Source organism: Entelurus aequoreus, linkage group LG09 (assembly GCF_033978785.1).
Source record: "Entelurus aequoreus isolate RoL-2023_Sb linkage group LG09, RoL_Eaeq_v1.1, whole genome shotgun sequence".
NCBI lineage: Eukaryota > Metazoa > Chordata > Actinopteri > Syngnathiformes > Syngnathidae > Entelurus > Entelurus aequoreus.
Window position 1 is genome coordinate 487,837 of NC_084739.1, and position 27,620 is coordinate 515,456.

The window sequence follows — 27,620 nt, forward strand, 5'->3', positions numbered from 1 at the left end:
TTATGCAAACTATCATCAGCAGGCCTACTGTATAAATGCTCATCTTTCAGCATTCACACAATACAAAGGAAATCTGTTTTCAAACAAAAATATTAATCATCTGTTAAGATTTACACAATAAGAAGCAAAGGAAGCCATTGTGTAACGCAAGATAGCATCACTATGAACGCTCATCTCAGCATTCACACATCTTATACATATTTGGATGGAAGAAAATAAATAGTTTGATGGCAAAAACACCTGCGTGAATGCTCACAGTAACACAAACACAAATACTATAGAGTGTAAAGGCTTGTTTCTCAGCATTCACACATTAAGAAAACATATTATTATATACATCAAGTACACAATTGCACAGGTGTGAATGTTTGCCTCTCTTAGCATTCATACAATACAAAGTAAATATGTTTTTTAACAAACTAAAAGGAGTATTAAGAATTGTCTGGAAGCATTTATGCAATAAGAAGACAAAGGAGACATGTTTTAATGTACAGTAGTGTTACAGTAGTATTAAGACTTTGTCCACACAGTATGCAGAAAGTACTGTATGGTTTAAGGGGAAAATAATACTCTTGTAAATGTCTGTCTTTTAGCAATGGCATAACAAAAAGTAAGAAGGAAATAAACCATTTCATAGCACTATGGTAAACATTTGTCTGTTAGCATTCACACAGTCATTACAACAGCAGAAGTATAAGTGCTTGTCACTCATAATAACATAATAACAAGAAACATAACTACTTGCACAATAGCATTGTGTAAGCACCTGTTTTCCAGCATTACACAACGAACACATTAAGATGCAGAGCTTTTTTTACTTTCTTTTTAATGACTTTTATTATTTCTAGGGATGTCCGATAATGGCTTTTTGCAGATATCCGATATGCCGATATTGTCCAACTCTTTAATTACCGATACCGATATCAACCGATACCGATATATACAGTCGTGGAATTAACACATTATTATGCCTAATTTGGACAACCAGGTATGGTGAAGATAAGGTCCTTTTAAAAAAATAAAAAAATAAGATAAATAAATTAAAAACATTTTCTTGAATACAAAAGAAAGTAAAACAATATAAAAACAGTTACACAGAAACTAGTAATGAATGAAAATGAGTAAAATGAAGTGTTAAAGGTTAGTACTATTAGTGGAGCAGCAGCACGCACAATCATGTGTGCTTACGGACTGTATCCCTTGCAGACTGTATTGATATATATTGATATATAATGTAGGAAGCAGAATATTAATAACAGAAAGAAACAACCCTTTTGTGTGAATGAGTGTAAATGGGGGAGGGAGGTTTTTTGGGTTGGTGCACTAATTGTAAGTGTATCTTGTGTTTTTTTATGTTGATTTAATAAAAAAATAAAAAAATAAAAAAACGATACCGATAATAAAAAATACCGATACCGATAATTTCCGATATTACATTTTAAAGCATTTATCGGCCGATAATATCGGCAGGCCGATATTATCGGACATCTCTAATTATTTCCAATTGTTTGTGAGGCCGTGAATGTGTACAGGATGAGTTCTGACTGGTAACTGCACTGCATGAGCAATCAACCACCATTAGCAGGGAAAAGGGAAGACGAAACATTGTGTGTGTGTTAGTGTGTGTGTGTGTGTGTGTGTGTGTGTGTGTGTGTGTGTGTGTGTGTGTGTGTGTGTGTGTGTGTGTGTGTGTGTGTGTGTGTGTGCATGTGCGTGTGTGTGCATGTGCGTGTGTGTGTGCGCGCGCGCACAGTGAGAGAGACTACTGTACGAGAGAGGCGTTGGCTTTTGGAGTGTGTGACCCCAGCTGTAAGCTGACCATGAATGCATCCCAAAAAAAGAAAAACACACAGAAGAAAATGGAGGGTTTAATTCTGCCTTTGCTTTCATTTCCATCCACGCTGACTTAACTGTGTGCTGGATTTGTGCTGACAAGTTATCAAACAACAGCCAAACCTAACCTTGAAACCCTTTCAAAAACGAGCACTCGTCATTTTCTGAAAAGTACCGTATCTTCCGGACCATAGGGCGCACCGGATTAGAAGGCGCACTGACGATGAATGCTCTATTTTCCATCTTTTTCATGAAGAGGGCGCAACCGGATTATAAAGAGCATTAAAGGCCTACTGAAAGCCACTACTAGCGACCACGCAGTCTGATAGTTTATATATCAATGATGACATCTTAACATTGCAACACATGCCAATACAGCCGGGTTAACTTATAAAGTGACATTTTAAAATTCCCGGGAAATATCCGGCTGAAACGTCGCGGTATGATGACGTATGCGCGTGACGTAGTCAGTTAAACGGAAGTTATGGTACCCCGTAGAATCCTATACAAAAAGCTCTGTTTTCATTTCATAATTCCACAGTATTCTGGACATCTTTTGCAATTTGTTTAATGAACAATGAAGGCTGCAAAGAAGACAGTTGTAGGTGGGATCGGTGTATTAGCAGCGGACTACAGCAACACAACCAGGAGGACTTTGTTGGAGCGCTAGCCGCGCTAGCCGCCGACCTCACCTTGACTTCCTACGTCTCCGGGCCGCCAAACGCATCGGGTGAAGTCCTTCGTCCTTCTGCCGATCGCTGGAACGCAGGTGAGCACGGGTGTTGATGAGCAGATGAGGGCTGGCTGACGTAGGTGGAGAGCTAATGTTTTTAGCATAGCTCTGTGCGGTCCGGTTGCTAAGTTGCTAAGTTAGCTTCAATGGCATCGTTAGCACAGCATTGTTAACCTTCGCCAGCCTGGAAAGCATTAACCGTGTATTTACATGTCCACGGTTTAATAGTATTGTAGATTTTCTATCTATACTTCCAGTCAGGGCTTTATTTTTTTGGTTTCTATATGCAGTTAAAGCACGATGCTATCACGTTAGCTCGTAGCTAAAGCATTTCGCCGATGTATTGTCTTGGAGATAAAAGGCACTGAATGTCCATTTGGCGTTCTGGACTCTCATTTTCAAGAGGATATAGTATCCCAGGTGGTTTATAATACAAATCTGTGATCCACAATAGAAAAAGGAGAGAGTGTGGAATCCAATGAGCCAGCTTGTACCTAAGTTACGGTCAGAGCGAAAAAAGATACGTCCATCACTGCCTCTCAAGTCCTTCACTCTCACGTTCCTCATCTACGAATCTTTCATCCTCGCTCAAATTAATGGGGTAATCGTCGCTTTCTCGGTCCGAATCTCTCTCGCTCCATTGTAAACAACGGGGAATTGTGAGGAATACTAGCTCCTGTGACGTCACGCTACTTCCGCTACAGGCAAGGCTTTTTTATCAGCGAGCAAAAGTTGCGAACTTTATCGTCGATTTTCTCTACTAAATCCTTTCAGCAAAAATATGGCAATATCGCGAAATGATCAAGTATGACACATAGAATGGATCTGCTATCCCCGTTTAAATAAAAAAAAAATCATTTCAGTAGGCCTTTAAAGGAGTCATATTATTATGTTTATTTTCTAGAAGTAAAAGACTTCCTTGTGGTCTACATAACATGTAATGCTGGTTCTTTGCTCCAAATGTTGCATAGATGATGTTTTACACATCATCTTCAACTCACTTTCTGACAGTCTCTTCAGGATGCGTCTTATTTACGTGCCTCCACTTGGACAGCGCCATCTTTGTTGTAGCGGTGTAGCGTGCAAGGACGGGAGTGGAAGAAGTGTCAAAAGATGGCGCTAACTGTTTTAATGACATTCACACTTTACTTCAATCAATAACGGAGCAGCATCTCCTCATCCGTGGCTCACTAGTGCAACAACAACACCCGAAATGTGTCCCGTGACCGGAACTCTCTAATAAGTAAAGTTCCTTGGGTGAATAATGTCAAGTCACTACACCGGTATATTTTAGTGCTTTCATGGTGAGTTTACTGACAGATATAAGTAAGAACTTTACACTACTTTATATTAGAAATGGCAACAGTGGAGGATGAATGTCACATAACAAGAAGATAGAGAAAAAGAAGAAGCTTATCCACTACGGTGTCGGAACGGACTACAAAGGTGGACGCGCGCACATTTTCAGGACTTACGCAGATCCCAAATACAGATCAGCAGGTACCAGAAGGTAAGAAAAGTTGCTTCTGCATAATATTGCGAAACAAAACAGCAGATAATATGTCTTACCTTATACACACACCATAATAAAGTACCAATGATTGCCACACTCACACTAGGTGTGGTGAAATGTGTCCTCTGTATTTGACCCATCCCCTTTTTCACCCCCTGGGAGGTGAGGAGAGCAGTGAGCAGCAGCGGTGGCTGCGCCCGGGAATCATTTTTGGTGATTTAACCCCCAATTCCAACCAATGATGCTGAGTGCCAAGCAGGGAGGTAATGGCTTCCATTGTTTTAGTCTTTGGTATGACTCGGCTAGGGTTTGAACTCACAACCTACCCATCGCAGGGCTGACACTCTAACCACTAGGCCACTGAGTAGGTAGTAATAATATATATCATTTTGATAGATTTTTGAGTGCCGTGTGTAATGTTCTATATTTTCAATGGAACATATAAAATGTTGCTGTTGTTTACTTGAGTCATATTGCAGTCTACACATATCTCTTATGGGTGACTGCCATCATATTGCAGTCTACACGTATCTCTTATGTGTGACTGCCATCTACTGGTCACACTTATCATTACACCATGTACCAAATAAAATAGCTTCGAGGTGGGTAAGCAGTGTTTCCCATAAACTGCCAAGATACCTGTGGTGGTGGGGGCGTGGCTATGGGCGTGGTCACCATGACATCATCGAGTAATTTGCATAATTTACTACAATGATTTGATTTTCTCTAAAAAGGCTCAAAAAATGTATTCTTACTAATTAATAATAACAGTTTTGTTTTAAACATCCATCCATCCATCCATTTTACAATATACTTACAACACTTTATGTACATATTTATATACAGATTTGAACAATAAGTTATTCACTGAAATATATTTATTAATTGTGGTTCTTACAAAAAATATATCTTATAAAATATAAAAGCTAAAATGTCTCATAAAGCTCTGCCCCTTTAATTAGTGCATACTAAATCATTTAACTTTAGCCTACTACTACAAGCATATTATTTACCAGCAACATAAAGTGAAACAGAGGCAGAGGTGTCCTGCCACAGTCAGTAACAAATAAACATAAAACAGTAGTGGTGGTAGATAGACACAGAGCTTCATCAAACATCTGATCCACTGAACAAAGAGCTCCAAAAATCTTGAACTTTAGACTGCCATCAGTTTTACTCCCTACACTTAACCATGTGTTTCCTACTGCCTGCACACTTTGCACCCTTTGTTATATACACATGTTGTGTTTCTAATATAAATACATTTAATAAAGTCAAATACAAATAAGGCAACAAGAGAAGTATCCTACACTTCTCTTTTGTAAAGTAAATGTGAACAGCCGATATGGGCATCTACATCAACTATATGATTTGCCTGAGAAGCTGGACAGGACAAAAAAAACAAACAAACAAAAAAAAAAAAGTATTTTATTTTATTTTATTTTTATTTTTTAAATTTTTTATTTTTTTAAATTTGTGGCGGACGTAATTCTTTCGTGGCGGGCTGCCACAAATAAATTAATGTGTGGGAAACCCTGGTAAGCACAACCGGAATTATTCCGTACATTAGGCGCACCGGGCTATAAGGCGCAGTGTCGAGTTTTGAGAAGGAAAAAAAGGATTTTAAGTGCACCTTATAGTCCGGAAAATACGGTAGTGATGTATTTTAAAGTAGGCCTATAAATGTACAAGGTCTATCCGTCACATTTGAAAAAGTAATGGTTGGCCGATATTATTGGCCGATAAATGCGTTAAAATGTAATATCGGAAATTATCGGTATTGTTTTTTTTATTATCGGTATCGTTTTTTTTTTGTTTTTTTAAAAATTAAATCAACATAAAAAACACAAGATACACTTACAATTAATGCACCAACCCAAAAAACCTCCCTCCTCATTCACACAAAAGGGTTGTTTCTTTCTGTTATTAATATTCTGCTTCCTACATTATATATCAATATATATCAATACAGTCTGCAGCGATACAGTCCGTAAGCACACATGATTGTGGTCCACTAATAGTACTAACCTTTAACAGTTAATGTTACTCATTTTCATTAATTACTAGTTTCTATGTAACTGTTTTTATATTGTTTTACTTTCTTTTTTATTCAAGAAAATGTTTTTAATTTATTTATCTTATTTTATTTTATAATTTTTTTTTAAAAGTACCTTATCTTCACCATACCTGGTTGTCCAAATTAGACATAATCATGTGTTAATTCCATGACTGTATATATTGGTTGATATCGGTATCGGTTGATATCGGTATCGGTAATTAAAGAGTTGGACAATATCGGAATATCGGATATCGGCAAAAAGCCATTATCGGACATCCCTAGTTGAAAGTAAAGGTTGCCAACAACTGGTATAGATTTGTATCCTTCAACATCCACACAATAAAAACATGTATTTATTATAATAATAGCAAAATAGCGTGAGTGTTGTCTTTCAGCACTCTTAGTTTACATTAGGGCAGTAGCGTGTCACACAGTTTAGATCGTACAAGATTTTTTCCAGAGAAGTGTCTCACTCTTTAATCAACATCTGCGAGCACTTTGCAACATCTGCTGCCATGCATTGACCTCAATGTGAATGCCATGCTTCGTGCTCCTCAAGAACATCAGCGCAAAAAAGACAAAAAACTAAAACAGTACAGTCAAAAAAGGTGATAGGTGTAAGGCAGAGGAAGTTAAGTTGGTCAATAGAGGGTAAAATCAGCTTTTGGGTAAACAGGTCAAGCGTGTGCCCAATGGAATCTTGCCTGGAGAGGCCAACATGCTCCTAGTACTTTGTGTCACATGATCCTTGTGTGTTTTCATGCAGCTCGCTATTTGTTTAAAGACCGTCCAACAAAAGAGTGTTTGTGCAAACACGTGCGTCAAACTTATTCTCCTGGAGCAAAGGAACGCGGGCACTTGGCTGTGGTGGTCAATGTTGGGGGGGGTCATCAGATAACAAGGATCAGGGTCAGACCATTACTTTAATCCCAGGTGGGGTTTTTTGTTTCCCACCCCCCACTTTCCAACGGTCCAGGAATCGTCACACACACGCCGACCACAACACACCCACAGACTTAAGCTTTGTGGTCCGAGTGGTAAAAGGAAGCATTGGAAAAGGACAAAGAGTGTGAGGGGAGATGACTGCAGGACTAGGGGGGTCTAGAAGTCACACTGCTCTGATATAGCACACGTAAACACTATATTACACCCAAACAACTTCACAGAAAGCAATAGCTAGTAGGTAGATAGATGACAAGCAGAAACCAGGAAGTGGGGAAAATGATCAATTCTCATCACTTACAGGCTAATCTTTAGATCGGGCCGGTAACATTAGCTGTGATGCTAGCGGAAAGGTGCGAGTGGTAATACGAGAGAGAGAAGGTGCCAATCTGGTAACAAATTAAGGAATAATAATTAATTCCCAAGAAAAACAGCAGGGGGGTCCATCGTCTGGCGGTGGTCTGGCTTCAAGCGGGAAGATGTTGAACAGACAACCGTAATATGTCAAGTATGCGGCAAAAGCGTTGCTACAAAAAGTAGCATTACTGCTAATATGTAGCATCATTTGAAAAGTCTCCCGCTAGAGAATGAAGAGTACTTCAAACTCTGCATGTCAACATCTCTGTTCGGTGCCACACCAACAAAATGCCCAAGCAACCATTTCCACATCAACAACGTATGAAACAAATAGTCAACAACAGAAGGAGATAACGTCCGCAGGAACCTACCACATAGTGAAGGACATACACTATTTGATGTCCTATTATGCAGCTCATTTTTATTTGACACTTATTGAAATATCTTGTGTGACATCATGCACAGAAGTGCACTTTATTTGTTTTAAACTATTGTAGTGGCCTTCTGTACAAAAAGTGCACTTTAATTTAGTGTTGTTTTGATGTGTCATCTTAGTGACATCATGCACAAAAGTGCACTTTATTTGTTTTAAAATGTCTCTGACAATCTTGCACTTTCTGTTTTGAAATGACATGAATGTTTGTGCCACTGCTTAATAACGGTTTCATAAATACACTTTTAGTTGGGATTTCCCTCTCTGCATGAAAGTAGCATATATTAATGCAGTATGAAGAAGAATGTTGGAATGTAGACACATAGAATCATCATACTGCTGGGATTATATGCATCAAGTGTTCATTCAAGGCTAAGGAAAAATATCCACATATGCACTGCAAAAAGTGAAATCGAAGTAAGATTGAATATGTCAAATAAGGGTGATATTTGCTTATTTTCTGTCTGATAAGATCATTCTTCTCACTAAGCAGATTTGATGTTAGAGTGTTTTACTTGTTTTAAGTGTTTTGCTCCTAAATGATGTCAGTAAGATATTACAGCTTGTTGCTGAGATTTGATGAGCTATATTGAGTAAAACATGCTTGAAACTAGAATATCAACTGTTGTGTCATCAACACTCACAAGTAGAAAACTACTTTTTCAAAATAATAATTTCGTATTTCAAGCATGAAATAAAAAATCATGATTTTCACACAATTGTGTCTCATAATTAAAACAGATGACAGCCAAATGGACTTTGCTGTTTTATTTTCAATGTAACAATAGAAAACACGTACTCATATAGTAGTACAGTTGGCACAGTACAGTAAACTGACAGTTAATATTTAAACATTTAACATTTCAAACAATTTTGAACAGAAATAGTTCATGCACATTCAGATGAATTCTTCAGAATTACAATAAAACATTTTTGGAGCACATATCATGTCAAGATAATGGCACTAGCATTTACTTCATTTAAGAATATTTTTCAGCATATTGAGAAAAAAGGTCTCATATTTGTTTTTTCTACCAAGAAAAGTGCACTTGTTATTAGTGAGAATATACTTATTTTAAGGTATTTTGGGGTTCATTGAGGTTAGCTAATTTTACTTGTTTTGGAAAGTCTTGACAAGCCAAATTTTCTTGTTCTATTGGCAGATCATTTTGCTTAATTCAAGTAAAATGACCCTAACTTTTGTATTTTTTTTCTTGTTTTTGAACACTGACTTTTTGCAGTGTGTATGGTGTATCATGACATGGCCTAAACATATCCACATATGAATAAAAGGCCATATCGCCCAGCCCTAACCCAAATGTATATATTTAATACCACTTCAACATATTTACAATTAATTAGTATAAAAAACTAAGGGGCCGACTGAAAGCAATTTCCATTAATCCTAGAATATTGTGAGAATGAAGTGATGCTTGTCACACTGCAAAAAGTCAGTGTTCAAAAACAAGAAAATAAATACAAAAGTTAGGGGCATTTTACTTGAATTAAGCAAAATGATCTGCCAATAGAACAAGAACATTTGGTTTCTCAAGACTTTCCAAAACAAGTCAAATGAGCTAACCTCAATGAACCCCAAAATACCTTAAAATAAGTATTTTCTCACTAATAATAAGTCCACTTTTCTTGATAGAAAATGAGACATTTTTTCTCTATATGTTGAAAAATATTCTTAAATGAAGTAAATGCTAGTGCCATTATCTTGACATAATGATATGCGCTCGCCATTACATTTCTTGCATTTTCCCATCCATAACATGACATCATCGCGCCAAGTTCGTGCTCTTTCAGTCAATTAGTGCGCAAGGGATATATTTATATAAATATATAAATAAAGGTGTGTGTATATATATATATATATATATATATATATATATATATATATATATATATATATATATATATATATATATATATATATATATATATATATATATATATATATATATATATATATATATATATATATATATATATATATATATATATATATATATTTACAGCCCGGCCCCCGACCAAATGTTTTTTTATTGTAATTTTGAGGAATTTATCTGAATGTGCATGAATTATTTCAGTTCAAAATTGTTTGAAATGTCACATGTTAAATGTTTAAATATTAACTGTCAGTTTACTGTACTGTGCCAACTGTACTACTATATGAAACATTTGGCTGTCATCTGTTTTAATTATGAGACACAATTGTGTCAAAGTCATGATTTTTTTTTTTTCATGCTTGAAATAAGAAATGATTACTTTAAAAAAAGTAGTTTTCTACTTGTGAGTGTTGATGACACAACAGTTGATATTCTAGTTTCAAGCATGTTTTACTCAATATAGCTCATCAAATCTCAGCAACAAGCTGTAATATCTTACTGACATCATTTAGGAGCAAAACACTTAAAACAAGTAAAACACTCTAACATCAAATCTGCTTAGTGAGAAGAATGATCTTATCAGACAGAAAATAAGCAAATATCACCCTTATTTGACATATTTCATCTTACTTAGATTTCAGATTTTGCAGTGCATGAGGTTGACAAAGAGGGTGTGTCCCGCCCAAGTGGTGGAGCTCAACACGACAAGCATCCTGCTTGCATTCTTCCCATCATCGTCTCAATTCCCTCCACCGATGTATTTACCTTTATTGTCTGCAGCTGGAACACCTCCTGCACCTTCGCTCCGACTCACTGCCCTCCCGCCTCACCTCTGTTTGACTCAACCTGAAATAATTGTACACAATCCCAGCCTAATACTGTACGCTGTGAATAATACACTGTAATGCAATAGCTGTACGCCGGCCAAGGCGCTGGCATGTCGCGCGGGATCATTTCTCTCCTAAATGAGCTTTTAAAGAGCTTTTGCCTTCCTGTGGCTGCAATAAATCTGTTCCTTTTCCCGCGACCTCTGACCCGTGCATGAGAGGGGCACCAGTGATAAGGGAGTGGCTTCACTTCTCTCCTCAAATGCAGGAATTAAGGGAGGAAGGCAGACAGAGTAAGGAAAGAAAGTCAACTGCATTGTTGGTATGCATGGAAAGCCGCACTTAATGATTCACCTAAAGGTTTACTTCAAGTGTTGGTGAAAATTGCCCTTCTAAAAGAGCTGATATTGTAGGTGGTAGGGTTGTACCGTATACTGGTACTAGTATAGTATAACGGTACTAATGAATCTAAACGGTAATATACTCTCTTTGAAAAGTACCGGTTCGCCATAGTTTTTTTTTTACAGGTGTCGTCACGTCATGACATTGCTGGTTTTACGAGCAGAGGAGCATGTTGGGCAGCGCACACACACAGAGTACTTACAAGCAGACACAGTGTGGAGACAGAAAAGGGATAATGGACACATTTTGGTGTAAAAAGTAAATATATAGGTAAAGTTATAACACTGAAACACCCTCAGGAAGAGGTGCTTTAAGACAGTGTTTTTCAACCACTGTGCCGCGGCACACCAGTGTGCCGTCAGATACAGTCTGGTGTGCCGTGGGACATTATCTAATTTCACCTATTTGGATCAAAAATATTTTTTGCAAACAATAATTATTGTCTGCAAATGATGTGTTGTTGTTGAGTGTCGGTGCTGTCTAGAGCTCGGCAGAGTAACCGTGTAATACTCTTCCATATCAGTAGGTGGCAGCAGGTAGCTAATTGCTTTGTAGATGTCGGAAACAGCGGGAGGCAGCGTGCAGGTAAAAAAGGTGTCTAATGCTTAAACTAGGGATGTCCAATAATATCGGCCTGCCGATATTATCGGCTGATAAATGCGTTAAAATGTAATATCGGAAATTATCGGTATCGTTTTTTTTATTATCGGTATCGTTTTTGTTTTTTTTAATTTTATTTTTTTTAATTAAATCAACATAAAAACACAAGATACACTTACAATTAGTGCACCAACCCAAAAAACCTCCCTCCTCATTCACACAAAAGGGTTGTTTCTTTCTTTTATTAATATTCTGGTTCCTACATGATATATCAATATATATCAATACAGTCTGCAAGGGATACAGTCCGTAAGCACACATGATTGTGCGTGCTGCTGCTCCACTAATAGTACTAACCTTTAACAGTTAATTTTACTCATTTTCATTAATTACTAGTTTCTATGTAACTGTTTTTATATTGTTTTACTTTCTTTTTTATTCAAGAAAATGTTTTTAATTTATTTATCTTTTTTATTTTTTTTTTATTTTTTTTTTCAAAGTACCTTATCTTCACCATACCTGGTTGTCCAAATTAGACATAATAAGGTGTTAATTCCACGACTGTATATATCGGTTGATATCGGTATCGGTTGATATCGGTATCGGTAATTAAAGAGTTGGACAATATCGGAATATCGGATATCGGCAAAAAGCCATTATCGGACATCCCTAGTTTAAACCAAAAATAAACAAAAGGTGAGTGCCCCTAAGAAAAGGCTTAGGGAAGGCTATGCAGAACGAAACTCAAACTGAACTGGCTACAAAGTAAACAAAAACAGAATGCTGGACGACAGCAAAGACTTACTGTTGAGCAAAGACAATGTAGATCCGAACATGACATGACAATCAACAATGTTCCCACAAAGAAGGACAAGAACAACTGAAATATTCTTGATTGCTAAAACAAAGTAGATGCGGGAAATATGGCTCAAAGGAAGACATGAAACTGCTACAGGAAAATACCAAAAAAAGACAAAAAAGCCACCAAAATAGGAGTGCAAGACAAGAAGTAAAACACTACACACAGGAAAACAGCAAAAAAGTCCAAATAAGTCAGGGTGTGATGTGACAGGTGGTGACAGTACACCTACTTTGAGACAAGAGCTATAGTGATGGTTATGCTTTAAAGTCATATCCAACAATTGTGACAACCACTTTTTACTGTCAACTGAGTTTAGTTTTTGAATGATTTCTGCTGGTGGTGTGCCTCTGTGTTTTTTCAAGGCAAAAAATGTGCCTTGGCTCAAAAAAGGTTGAAAAACACTGCTTTAAGACACGGCTAGCTAGTTAGCGGCTAATGTCCATCCGCAATCGGCAGTGTTTTAGCTACTTCTAAATCACTAATTCAACAGCCACCTTTTGTCCAGGTGAGAGACATGATTTATGATCTACAATAAACTTACAGGAGCAGGGAGACGAGGACGCGGCTGATCAGTCGATGATTCAAACATCAACACAAAGGAAGTAAAAAGTTTGTCTGCCTTAGCGCTTATAATATTAATATCACTAGTACTTGGTTAATATTCAAGCCTTAGCGCTTACAATATTAATATCACTAGTACTTGGTTAATATTCAAGTCTTAGCGCTTATAATATTAATATCACTAGTACTTGGTTAATATTCAAGTCTTAGCGCTTACAATATTAATATCACTAGTACTTGGTTAATATTCAAGTCTTAGCGCTTATAATATTAATATCACTAGTACTTGGTTAATATTCAAGCCTTAGCGCTTACAATATTAATATCACTAGTACTTGGTTAATATTCAAGTCTTAGCGCTTACAATATTAATATCACTAGTACTTGGTTAATATTCAAGTCTTAGCGCTTATAATATTAATATCACTAGTACTTGGTTAATATTCAAGCCTTAGCGCTTATAATATTAATATCACTAGTACTTGGTTAATATTCAAGTCTTAGCGCTTATAATATTAATATCACTAGTACTTGGTTAATATTCAAGTCACGTGGTGAAGCTGTATTTTCATTTCCACTTTCATTGTATTGTCAATTTAGTTAAGAAACATATTTCTTATTGATTTAGTTATTTTAGCACAACATAATTGTATTAAAATTTTTATTTTTGAGTCCCTTCTTATGCATATTTGGTTAGTACTTGTTTTTCTAATCAGCCTGGCCTAAGCCTCAGGTTTATGTGTCATTAACCATAACCACTTGGCATCCGCGGTCCCTTCCAAGGTTTCACATTGCTCCAATGGGGTTGAGTTCTATCTTGTCCTGATGTGGGATCAGATCAGAGGATATCCTTGTGCTTTGTGCAGCCCTTTGAGACATTGGTGATTAAGGGCTATATAAATAACTTTTTGATTTACTTATTGAAATAAATAATATTTGTGATTAACACTTGGCTATATATCATTTGACATGGTTGTAATCTGTAAGTAGGTTAAATATAATTATTGAACATGATTCAAATCAAGAGTAAGAATACTAATTGAGTGTTAATATTTGTGTGGATCCAGGGCCCCTTTGTGGTGATAAAGTTGTGCCTTGAGGTCCAAAAGGTTAAGAACTGTCATAACGAGGGGGGTCGCAGCTTACTGCGAGGTTTGTTCTCTCAGGATGCAAACGGACTATTCCGGACAGGACTTGAAGGTAGGAACATATGGATTACTTAATTAATCCTACACATCGCAAAAGACAGGAACTAAAACAAAAGGAAAGCGTGCCGTTTGCACGAGAGGCTAAAGAACAACGAAAAACATAACGCAGGAAACATAGACGCTAACACTTAGCATGAACTATGGACATAGAAAAAACAAGACTTACTGTGGCATGAAACAACTAACATAACTATGGCACAGCACAACATGAAACTGTGGCATGAAACCAATAACATAACTATGGCATAGCACAACATGAAACTGTGGCATGAAACCAATAACATAACTATGGCATAGCACAACATGAAACTGTGGCATAAACAACTAACATAACTATGGCGTAGCTCAACATGAAACTGTGGCATGAAACCAATAACATAACTATGGCATAGCACAACATGAAACTGTGGCATGAAACCAATAACATAACTATGGCATAGCACAACATGAAACTGTGGCATGAAACAACTAACATAACTATGGCGTAGCACAACATGAAACTGGCATGAAACAACTAACATAACTATGGCGTAGCACAACATGAAATTGTGGCATGAAACAACTAACATAACTATGGCGTAGCACAACATGAAACTGTGGCATGAAACAACTAACATAACTATGGCGTAGCACAACATGAAATTGTGGCATGAAACAACTAACATAACTATGGCGTAGCACAACATGAAACTATGGCGTAGCACAACATGAAACTGTGGCATGAAACAACTAACATAACTATGGCATAGCACAACATGAAACTGTGGCATGAAACCAATAATGACGCCAGGACGACTGACTGGCAAAGACAGGCTTAAATAATGGTCTCTTGATTAGAGCAAGTGTGTGTCCCGAACACCAGAGGCAGGTGAAACTAATAAGTCGCCATGGTAACTAAAACAAACAAGGGTGCACAAAAACAGGAACTATGGAGTCTAAAACTAACAGAACATAACAAAAACATGTTCCGGACCACGGATCATGACAAGAACCTCTGATTTAGATTATGAAAGTGAGTGATAACCTGTAATTAATCATGATTAATCCCATTAAAAAATGTAATAATTTCACTGCAATACAATTTTTGTAACATATTTTTTGGCTGGACCTCCAGTTTGTTCCCATAGCAAAATACAAAAGTGGAAAATACAATGAAATGGCATATTTCTAATACTGATGTCATGTGATGTGTTGTGCTTGAATTCTGCCTCGTTTGATTTCTGCGGCGTTCCACTTCCAAAAGGCGGTCTTGTGACGCGAGGGGACTTGGACTTTATTGATTCAGCTGCGTGCGGACCATGACCTCATCGGCCACAGCCAATCAACGTGTGAATGAATGCCCCTGCCAGCCTGTAATAAATAGCCTCTTCAATTCAAGGAAAGTTAGCATGCACCACAGATGGCTTTCCACTTAGTCCTTTCATACAAATAAAAGTGCTGCAGAAATCCAATACGAGGTGATTATTATAATTACCCAGCAACCTGGCAACATCTGATGGCCCAATAATTCCTAATGAAATCCAGTGGCTTACTAAGGAGTCTATTGTGACTAACATCTTGCTGGCCGTCAGTGCGTCAACCTGTCACGAGATGATCATGCCAGCTGAGGCCTGTGTTTGACTCACATATAACCATCCCAGTCTGGAGCTTCGTTATCTGAGCCCGTGGAAGGAGCAACATCCGCATGCAATGCAATATAAACAATGGATGTTGAATTGAGCAAAAGCAGATGAAAGAAAAGGCATGAGTGCTAAAATGGAAGCCAAATGCAGTTCTTTGTAGAGACTCTGAAAGTTGCAAGCAGCTTGTTGTCAATCTGGCACTGGTGTGGGCGGGCGGGCGTCAGGACCAGCAAGACCTTCTCTGCTGGCCTAACATAACCACAAATCATCGTCATCATTAAAGATCCAATTATTTAATTTCCCTAAACATCTACAAGTATTCATATTCTCTTCATGTCATATTATGCTCCTTCCAGTGTTGTTGTTTTTAGTTTATAGATGTCAAAGTTTGTAGTTGACGAACCCCAAGATGCAGAGATGATGGCAGGCGTTGAATGGGAAAACATGATTTAATTAAAATACTCTGGCAAAAAACAAACAAAAAGGGAACAAACAAAAGGCGCGCACAAGGCGGAGAACAAACTAAGCTATAAATTAAAATAGCACAAAGCTAACTGTGGACAATAAACAAAAACACTTACTGTGACACGAAGGAACTATGACTAAAGCGGAGTGGACAAAAGTAGACGGAGCTACAACAACAAAATAGGTAGAAGGTAAGTGACAAGTATTGTAATGACAATGATCCAGCAGTGACTGGAGGGCAGGACAGGTTTAAATAGCAGCTGGCTGACTGGCACCAGGTGTGGCCAGGTGCCAATCAGCCACAGCTGAGGGGACAAAACACTCAGGGAACATAATCAGGAAATGAAGACAAAATAAAAGCACTGACAGGAAACTAAGACAAACGCAGAGGAAAAACTAAAACAAAGCCAAACTGTCAGGGACAAGCCTGACAATAGAGTTTTTATCCAATCAGAATCCAGCTAGCTTATGTTGCCATGCTGTACCAAATCTGCCTTCAGAATCAACAATGTGTGTGCACTGGAAGTGAACAGACACATACAGTTGATAGACAGTTGCCATAGCCAATCACATCACCAGTTGTTGTCAGTAAGGCCTTCCAGCTGGCCTCACGCTGTGATTGGATACTCACTTGGGAGTCCCAAGTGAGTATCCAATCACAGGTTGCGAAAACAGGAAGTGGCCATACGAGCCATAGAAAGCCACAGAAAACTTGCCGGTACTCACAAAGAAGGAGAATAAAATGTTGATTAGGTGGCAGATATATATTTGCAAGGCCATTTTCAAGAAGGATATTTAAGAGAAACTACATCTTGTGAGACGAGGCTGGCGATGAAATGGAGAAATGCCATTTCCACTCGAATCAACCGACTACGACACGGCGTGAATGGGTTCTACAAATTGTGAGTTAAAAGATTTTATTTCTTTATTTTTTCACGTTTAGTATGTTTTTTGCAATTTAAATGTTGACAGTACCACATAAGATATGTTTTAATTGCTGATGCGGGTTTATTGATTTTTAAATGCGCCAGAAAATAACCCCTTTTGTACACTGTTGTAGTGCGTACATGTGTTTCTGTATAATAATGAGATACAGTAACTTAGGTGTGTAATTGATCGATATATCGATTTATATTCTGAAATTTCAAGTATATCGATCTATGCTGAACTCGGCAAGTTTGCTTTCCAAGAGATAGGTATTGAACCAAGATCGTTTTAAAGAGGAATTGATCGATTTTACCGATACTAGAAAAAGGAAACCATTGGATTTAAGAACGCTAGGCTTTAGATGAAGTTTAGCACTTTTTATAATAAAGATGTTAAACAATTACTTTATTTTCCCGTCTGTGGCGTCATCAAAACAAAGATGGTGGATCTCTACGGTGGAGGAGAAAGGTCTTAACAAACGCCACAAGACAATAGATTCATTAACTCCATTATTTACTTTTTACTTTTTAAATTCGATCTCAATTCTGTACACTGCTGCTGGAATTTCAATTTTCCTGAGGGAACTCTCCTGAAGGAATCAATAAAGTACTATCTATCTATCTATCTATCTATCTATCTATCTATCTATCTATCTATCTATCTATCTATCTATCTATCTATCTATCTATCTATCCATCTATCCATCTATCCATCTATCCGTCTATCCGTCTATCCGTCTATCTATCTATCCATCTATCCATCTATCCATCTATCCATCTATCCATCTATCCATCTATCCATCTATCCATCTATCCATCTATCTATCTATCTATCTATCTATCTATCTATCTATCTATCTATCTATCTATCTATCTATCTATCTATCTATCTATCTATCTATCTATCTATCTATCTATCCGTCTATCCGTCTATCCGTCTATCTATCTATCCATCTATCCATCTATCCATCTATCCAGCTATCCGTCTATCCGTCTATCCGTCTATCCGTCTATCCATCTATCCATCTATCTATCTATCCATCTATCCATCTATCTATCTATCTATCTATCCATCTATCCATCTATCCATCTATCCATCTATCCATCTATCCGTCTATCCGTCTATCCGTCTATCCATCTATCCATCTATCCATCTATCTATCTATCTATCTATCTATCTATCTATCTATCTATCTATCTATCTATCTATCTATCTATTGTGATCTTTGGGTGGGTGTTTGGCAGCCCTACTTTACTGACAACAATTGCTCACTGTGCACCAACTTCACTATATATCTCGTCAGCTAACGAGGAGGCTCCTTCATGCTCACCCCTCATTTTTTTCAATCCTGTGGTTGAATCTGGAGAGGTTGGCCGCTACGAAGACAAATGATTTAGTCTTCCAGGGTTTTATTTACTAAACTACTTAATTATAAGGCACAAACAGCACACAGACGTACAATTTTTTTTTAGAAATGATAGCTGTCACGATATACTGTACGATGCCAATATGATTTTTTTAGTTAAAGAATATAACTTAGGTACCCCAGCTTTAAGGATTAATTAAATACTTTAGACAATCTTAGTTTAGTTATTAAAGGTTTTATGATGCTGATAGGTTGACAGTGGAACAAATTATTTCTATTTGCATTGCTTTCTATGGAACAATCAAAGGTAGATCGGTTTATTGTTTTTACATTTTACAGTATTTACTTATTTTATACTTGACACTGACAACATATCTACTCAGTGGCCTAGTGGTTAGAGCAGGGGTGTCCAAACTTTTTCCACTGAGGGCCGCTCACAGAAAAATGTAAGCATGCGGGGGCCATTTTGATATTTTTCATTTTCAAACCAAAACAAAATATATGGATTTTTCTTTTTTAACCTTTAGGGCTCCTGGGGACCATAAAGTGTCTCAGTCATTAAAACGTTAAAAATAGGTCAAATTATTATTTAATTTTTTTATGTAACGCTTACAGTAAATCTCTATATCAACTTCAGGTTGATAAAAAGTAAAAAAAAAAAAAAAAAAGGTTTTTGCCTTTTCTGTCAAAGACAATTTTGTTTTTTATAGTAGAACTGGAAATATGCAGTATTTAGTAATTAGAGCTCTAAAAGATCAATAATGCAGGTCACCGGTGATTTTAATTCTTTAATATTTTTGAGTAATCACAGTGAAAATATTAATAAAATACCACTAAATATTAGAGATGTCCGATAATATCGGCCGGCCGATATTATCGGCCGATAAATGCTTTAAAATGTAATATCGGAAATTATCGGTATCGTTTTTTTTATTATCGGTATCATTTTTTTTGTTTTTGTTTTTTTTTGTGTTTTTTTTGGAGCCATGAACAGGTCAATAATTCATTATAACATTGATTTTTTGTCTTTTTTTTTTTTAACAATGGCAAAAAAAAGATTAAATTAGATTTCACCTCATTTCACTTTTTTAAATACATTTTTTTATTTTTGCAATACTATCAATTTTGCAATTTTTGCAGAATGTGTGGCGGGGCCGGTAAACAATTAGCTGCGGGCCGCAAATGGCCCGCGGGCCGCGCTTTGGACACCCCTGGGTTGGAGTGTCCGCCCTGAGATGGGTAGGTTGTGAGTTCAAACCCCGGCTGAGTCATACCAAAGACTATAAAAATGGGAGCCATTACCTCCCTGCTTGGCACTCAGCATCAAGGCTTGGGATTGGGGGTTAAATCACCAAAAATGATTCCCGGGCGCGGCCACCGCTGCTGCCCACTGCTCCCCTCACCTCCCAGGGGTTGATCAAGGGTGATGGGTCAAATGCAGAGAATAATTTCGCCACACCTAGTGTGTGTGTGACAATCATTGGCACTTTAACTTAACTATTTTTGCGTTATACCTTTGTTATTCACCATTTAAGACTGTAAAGTCATTTTGAAAAATAGATTTTTACGTTTTACAGGTATCTTTGTTCCTTAAAGCAGGGTTCCCCAACCTTTTTTCTACCAGGGACCGGTTTAATGCATGCATTATTTTCACGGACCGGCTTCCTACATGTGGCAGATAAAAAGAGACAAAAAAAAATTAACATTAGCCTTTGGCTACAATCTGGCACATTGATTGATTTTTTTTGATTGATTGAGACTTTTATTAGTAGGTTGCACAGTACAGTACATATTCCGTACAATTGACCACTAAATGGTAACACCCGAATACGTTTTTCAACTTGTTTAAGTCGGGGTCCACTTAAATTGATTCATGATACAGATATATACTATCATATATACTATCATATATACTATCATCATAATACAGTCATCACACAAGATAATCACATTGAATTATTTACATTATTTACAATCAGGGGTGTGGAGGGGGGGGGGGGGGTAGGATATGGACATCAAGTAGTGGACATAGAGAGAGAGAGAGAGAGAGAGAGAGAGAGAGAGAGAGAGAGAGAGAGAGAGAGAGAGAGAGAGAGAGAGAGAGAGAGAGAGAGATCAGAAGGCATAAGAAAAAGAAAAAGTATCTACATTTGATTGTTTACATTTGATAATTAGCAATCCGGGGAGGGTGTTAGTTTAGGGTTGTAGCTGCCTGGAGGTGAACTTTTATCGCAGTTTTGAAGGAGGATAGAGATGCCCTTTCTTTTATACCTGTTGGGAGCACATTCCACATTGATGTGGCATAGAAAGACAATGAGTTAAGACCTTTGTTAGTTGGGAATCTGGGTTTAACGTGGTTAGTGGAGCTCCCCCTGGTGTTGTGGTTATATTACCATTTTCTATGTCCATTAATGTGCATTGTCCCATGTACTTTTAACAAAGGAGTTGCAATATACATCTATTAACAAGCTTATTGGTGTGTTTAGTTGGAGAAAATGTGGTAGTTTATAAATTAATTAATGTTTCTGTTTGGCCCGGTAGCAAATGCGTCACGGACCGGTACCGGTCGGTGGACCGGTGGTTGGGGATCACTGCCTTAAAGCATTGCCTGTGCACCTTTTGGCAACGTTGGACCCCAGAACCTAATTTCCTTTATTTCTTAAAGGCAAAATAGATTTGACATAAAGGCGTTATTGTTCAAACTACCACGTTTACGAACAAAATGAACTTTGTTTGGATTGTATTGGACCTCATTAGGTTGTATACAGTATGTTGTAACCAGAGAGGTTTCATTCTGTGTGCCGAACATTAACCCGACGTGTCACCTTTAAGTAGTGTTTATATCAACTTTTCACCCGCTGGAAAAGAGCCTCGGGGTCTCTTGTACAAACAATAAAACCTTGATTGCTCTTTTGAGTTCCTGCTTTCTCCTTCTTCCAACAATTTGGCTTCAAGAAGTTGCAATAACACCACTAAATTGCACTTGGAGAAACAAGACTCTGACCTGGTCCTAGAAGTCAAAGACTACAGTACCAGTGTGATTCCTGGAGTGGATTGATGGTATAGTGAACTATTGCAAGCTTCGGACGCTCTTTAGGCCCTCACCCTTTCCTCGGTTATCTGACCCCCCTCCTCTTCCCTCATAAGAGCGCTGGATTCCAGGAAAAGTTGCAATGAAGTTCTGGCTTCAATAAATCCTGTCTGGGCCACTCCCTGCAGAGCATGAAGGGGGAAACATCATCCACTTTCCTTTCCTTGACCCCCACCCACCTCCCTCTTCTTTTTGTAGCCTCCCCCACTTCTCTGACTCTTTTACAGATGAGAACTTCCTCATCACTTCTAACAGGAGTCTGTTTCACTTTGAGCAGCTTGCCGCACGTTCAGATCTTTACAACGCTGTCTGCCACACCACACTGGCGTCACGTTGCGCTACTACACACATTTCACCTGGCGCTGTCTCAGCATGTGGTCAGGGTGTTGTTTGGATTTTATGGGCCCGCAATACACAGCGCCGGGCGGTGCCAAACAGTCAGTCTTGGTGTCTCGCTTCACTTTCGCACACAATGTGCAAAGAGCAGTCGACAGGGATGTGTCATTTGTTACTGGGAAAGTCACCGGTGACGGGCAGTGTTACATAAGAGCTGTTTTTTGTACAAGGCCAGTGGAAAATCTCTTTATTGATTCATCCTACTCGTCTCTGCAAGCCTTGTAGGACACAAAAAGTGGAAGTCTACGTATAAGGTTCTGTTTTTGTACCCTTGAGACTTGACAAACTCTATTACCTGGGAATAATTGTATGTTATGGCTACTTGGAAAATTTTAAGCACTATCATTAAAGTCTTGGTGGCACAGTTCTGCATCGTTGAGATTGTTGGTATGATGCTAAGATGCAGAGAAGGTAGGCGATGTGCAATCAAAAGGTCCTTTTATTAGCTACTAAGAAAAAAGGGAGCACTTACATGGCTAAAGTCCACGGGTGAAAAAAGAGAATACGTACATTAAGCTCCATGCTATCGGCATTGTAAGACATGAGCAATAAACCATTAACCAACGTCGACAGGCAGGCTACATTGGTAGATAACCCCTCCAAATGAGTGACAAGTGACAAAAAAGGAATGAAGGAGCACTGAAAGAGAAATAAGCCACTAAACACACGAACATGGCAACAAAATACTAACCTGCAGTGACAGGTCATGACCTTAGTAACCAATACCGTGGGGTGGATTCATGTAGTTAGCAACTTGAGAGGCCCAAATAGACTCCTGCATTAGGCACCTTAAAGGGGAACAGCACTTTTTTTAGATTTTTTTCCATCATTCACAATTCTTATGAGATAAGAACATATATATTTCTCTTTTCTATGCGACCTAAATAGTGAACAACTGCTAGAAAGAGACGCCTAACAATGCAGGTAATGGAGAGTCATCTATGCCGCCTATAACGCTAACAATGCTCCATTTACATGCCTTGACCTGCATGTAGCCCAAGCTATAGCGACATTGGTACTATAGAAGCTAACAGAGAGGAATTAGCTTTCTGGCGTAGGAACACAGCGCATTGATCCGCACTCACAATACAATGTCAAGGACAACAATCTCTACTGACTGAGAAACAAGAACCACTATGAAAAGACAACCAAATTATCTGTAAAGTTGTCAAGTTTAAGCACCGAACTATCTATTAAACAGAACAAGAAGCAAGGAATCAGGCAGAGACTGAGTTCAATTTTGCTCATGAGGAGAACGCCTGGAGCTGCACACTCAGTTACAGTCTCACCCTACACTCTGAGGAACAGTCCACGCGTTCCTCTATTTATTCAGTTTGGGAGTTCCCTAGTTACATGGCTGAGGCTGCTTCTAAAGGGAGGGGTCACACATTATGCAAGCAGCTCAGTACGCACAATACGTGATTATTCAGAGCGGAAATGTGCTGGGGGCCTTGTGATTTTGCCCTGTCTCTGCTTTGTCTGCCTGCTGTCGCCTTATCTTCGTTGAGGTCCTAGTTCGTCCTTGGCTGTTAGCAGGCTGAAAGACAGAAACATCTGCGGCGAGGCAACTCCTAACTTGCAGCGGAAGATAACAAGTTGTGTGCCCTTGAAAAGAAAAGTACAGATTGAGCACAATAGATAATAACTACACCAACTGCCTTTAAGCATAAGAGTTGTGTGATAACTTATATATAATTATTCTAACAAAAGTATTCACCCACTTGTTATGTTTCGTTTGTCCACAGCTAGTGTACATAGCTGTGATATCATGCATCAGTGCTCCATGTATCAGAATCAGAAGCAGAAACTATTGGCCAAGTGTTAAACACACATGGAACTTGACTTGATAGACCCTGTTCTCTTTGTTCAATGCAAGTCAATAAAGAAAAACATAACAACTAGGAGAGTAGAGCATAATACCAAGATCGATATCATTGTGATTTACTTGTCTGGTCCAGCTGGCCCGGGGCGTCTTTTCCAGTCGATTTGGAATAGGTAGTAGCTTCTACAATTGCAGAAAAACGAAGCCTTTCCATTGATGTAACATTGTGTGATTCTCAGCAGAAGCACTTCATTTATGTCGGCATCGCTTAGCAAGTCCTGCCAGTCCCCAGGAATGCTTAAAAGAACAAAATACTGTAACTATTTCATTGTTATCATTAATGTGCCTGTTGCTACATTACATACAAGCCAACCTCAAAAAAATTGAAAATCATTCAAATATTTCTTTATACCAGCAATTGGATCTATAAAGTGAAGCTAATATATGACATAGGCTAATAGCATGCAAGTCAAAATATTTCAAGACTTCTGTTGATATGATTTTGATGATTAGGTTTTACATCTTATGAAAACCTCAAGTTGAACATTTCTGAAAATGTTGGGTTTTTAAAAAACTGTAAACCATGATCATCAAAATTAAAACAAATAAAAGCTTGACATATTTCACTTTGTATGTAATATCACATATCATATCACACCATGAATTGATTAACGTGGACCCCGACTTAAACAAGTTGCAAAACTTATTGGGGTGTTACCATTTAGTGGTCAATTGTACAGAATATGTACTGTACTCTGCAATCTACTAATAAAAGTTTCAATCAATCAATCAATCAAAAAACATTAGTTTCACATTTGGAGTTGAATTGTTGAAATTAACGGACTTGTACACAATTTCTCCTGTAGATACTAACAGCATGTATATGAAACGTTGATGGATCAATCCCCATTACCAGTATTGCAGTTGTTCACTATTTAGTACGCACATTAAAAGACAAAGTTGTGTCTTGTCTCTCATAAGGATTGTTGATGATGGCCAATATTCCCAAAAAAATGCAGTTCCCCTTAAAAATGATGACTTTTAAAAGTATTTTAAGTGAAAACAGTACCTCTCATATAATAAAACTACTGAAGTATATAACCGCATCAGATCTTTGTATTTTAAAGGTAGAGGCTAAGATTTATTAGGTATTCATGGAAAAGCATTCTGTCAGGATTACAGTAGATCAAAAACATGTGGTTAGAGTAGGGGTCAGTGGGACCTAATTGGTCCTAAAATCTTATTCCTATTCTATATATCTTGTAACACACAAAGTCATGGAATTAAAAAAAAATCATGATCCTAACCATCCATCTGCATTCGGGCGGAAGCCGGGGTACACCCTGGACAAGTCACCACCTCATCACAGGGCCAACACAGATAGACAGACTACATTCACACTCACATTCACACACTAGGGACCATTTAGTGTTGTCAATCAACCTATCCCCAGGTGCATGTCTTTGGAGGTGGGAGGGGCCTATCCCCAGGTGCATGTCTTTGGAGGTGGGAGGAAGGCGGAGTACCCGAAGGGAACCCACGCAGTCACGGGGAGAACATGCAAACTCCACACAGAAAGATCCCGAATCCGGGATTGAACTCAGGACCTTCGTATTGTGACTGATCCTAACCATGTTTTATACAATTATGCTAAATAAATCCAAAATACGTAATATGTACGCAGTTGATTCTCCAAATGTCCACCAAGGAATCTGTGTTTGTCCCCGTGACATTTGACTTTTACAGCTTGGGAACGGGCACGTAACTTTTGTCTAAAATGTCTAAGTTGTAGTACCTTGGGACAAATCAGTGTAAATACTGGTTTTGTAAGTTGTTTAGAGAAAGAAACTTTACTCAGTCTATCCCTACTGCGGACAGGCTACAAATGGCATATCGATCACATGGCTCAGGTTTCTACTACAGTACAGTCTATCTCTACTGCGGACAGGCTACAAATGGCATATCGATCACATGGCTCAGATTTCTACTACAGTACAGTCTATCTCTCCTGCGGACAGGCTACAAATGGCATATCGATCACATGGCTCAGGTTTCAGGAATGACGAGGCTCAGAGCTCTGGCAGAAATTTCCATGGCATAAACAGAGAACATCCGTAAACAGTTCCGAAAACCCCCATTTGGACTTCCAGAAGGGTGGGTGGGGACGCAGGAGGAGGATTGGGACATAGTCGGGGGGAGAGAGTGAAGTACTGCAGCTGATATTCCCTTCATGGCGGCCAACATTCTGTGTGTTCTCCCTTTGGGACGTTTTGCCTGTACAAACAAACTGATTCAGGACCACGGGTCTAATTGGAACCAGACCTGCTTTAAAGACCTGCATCTCCCCTTTGGTCCTGTCTTCCTCTCTATCACCCTCATGACTAAGCCTCTGCTTTTACCAGCTGAAGGCTGCACTTCAATTATCCCAAACAGACCTGAAAATGTCAGAACACGTGTTCCTTTTCTCCACGTTCCCACACGGCATGACGTTCCCGCCTGGGCGCTGACCTTCTTGACCTAAGACTCCACTTATCTACGCCTTCCCTCACTTCTAAATGCTTTCTCAATCACTTCTCCCTAGTCCCCCACTTTCTTCAATCACTATTTATAAACCTCTTACATAAAGCGTTCAATTGACCTCTGATCAGCCTGATGACCTCATTCATATCTGCTCTAAACATTTAAGAGGAGCATTTTCATAAGAAGCAGACACGGTAATGGGGTCATATCATGATTGAAAACACTTTCTTGTGGTCTACATAACATGTAATAGTGGTTCTTTGGTCAAAATGATTGGAGATGATGTTTTACAGACCTCTGTTCTGACTGTCTCTTTAAGATGCGCCGATTTGTGGGCGGGCTTATTTACGTGGCTCACCTTCGACTTTGTTGTGGTTTTTAGCTCCAAATGTAACTACTTGTATTACTTCTTTTTGCACTTTATTGATAATGTGTTAATAATTCAACTTTTGGAGCAGATTAATAGTGTTTCCATGATTAAATGTGCACAGTCTACAACCTCATGTTGTGGTTGGTGTCTGAAGGCTTCCTGCTGTCCTGCTGAGCGTTGAGTGAGCTCATCTCAGGCTTCGTCTGAATGTTGTCATTGTGAGCGAGGGATCAGAGTTTATCAGTCAATGTCCTCCCAGTCTCAGTGCAGCCTTTATCTTGGACGTTGTGTTTCACATGATATGAACACTTAAAAACAGAGCGAGAGAAAGCCTCTACATTGGCCGACACGGAGAAGGCTGCTTGTGGTATTATTGCCCTATTGTTGACACGTTTACATTTCACAGCTTTATATCTGCATTTTTTGCTGTTGTTTTGCGATAAGTTGGAGATAAAGCAGCAACAATTACATGTTAACACTTCCTTACGTGGCTGTTTTCTTTTTGTTTTAAAAAAAACCCTATGTGTGTGTACAAAAATGTAATCAATAGGGCTGTCAACGTGCAATGTTACATTAGGTCTTTGCAGCGGAATACTGTAGCCCAGTCTGGAGCAGAAGCCCTCATGCGAGAAAGGTCGACGTGGCTATTAATACCTCCCTCCGGATAATAACTGGATGCTTGAAGCCTACCCCTGTGTCCCTCCTGCCGGTCCTCGCGGGAATAACACCGGCCGACCTCCGACGGGAGGCTGCCACCCTCGCCCTGGCTAGGAAGGCACAAAAATATGACTGGCACATCTTGCACAACACCACAGTAAA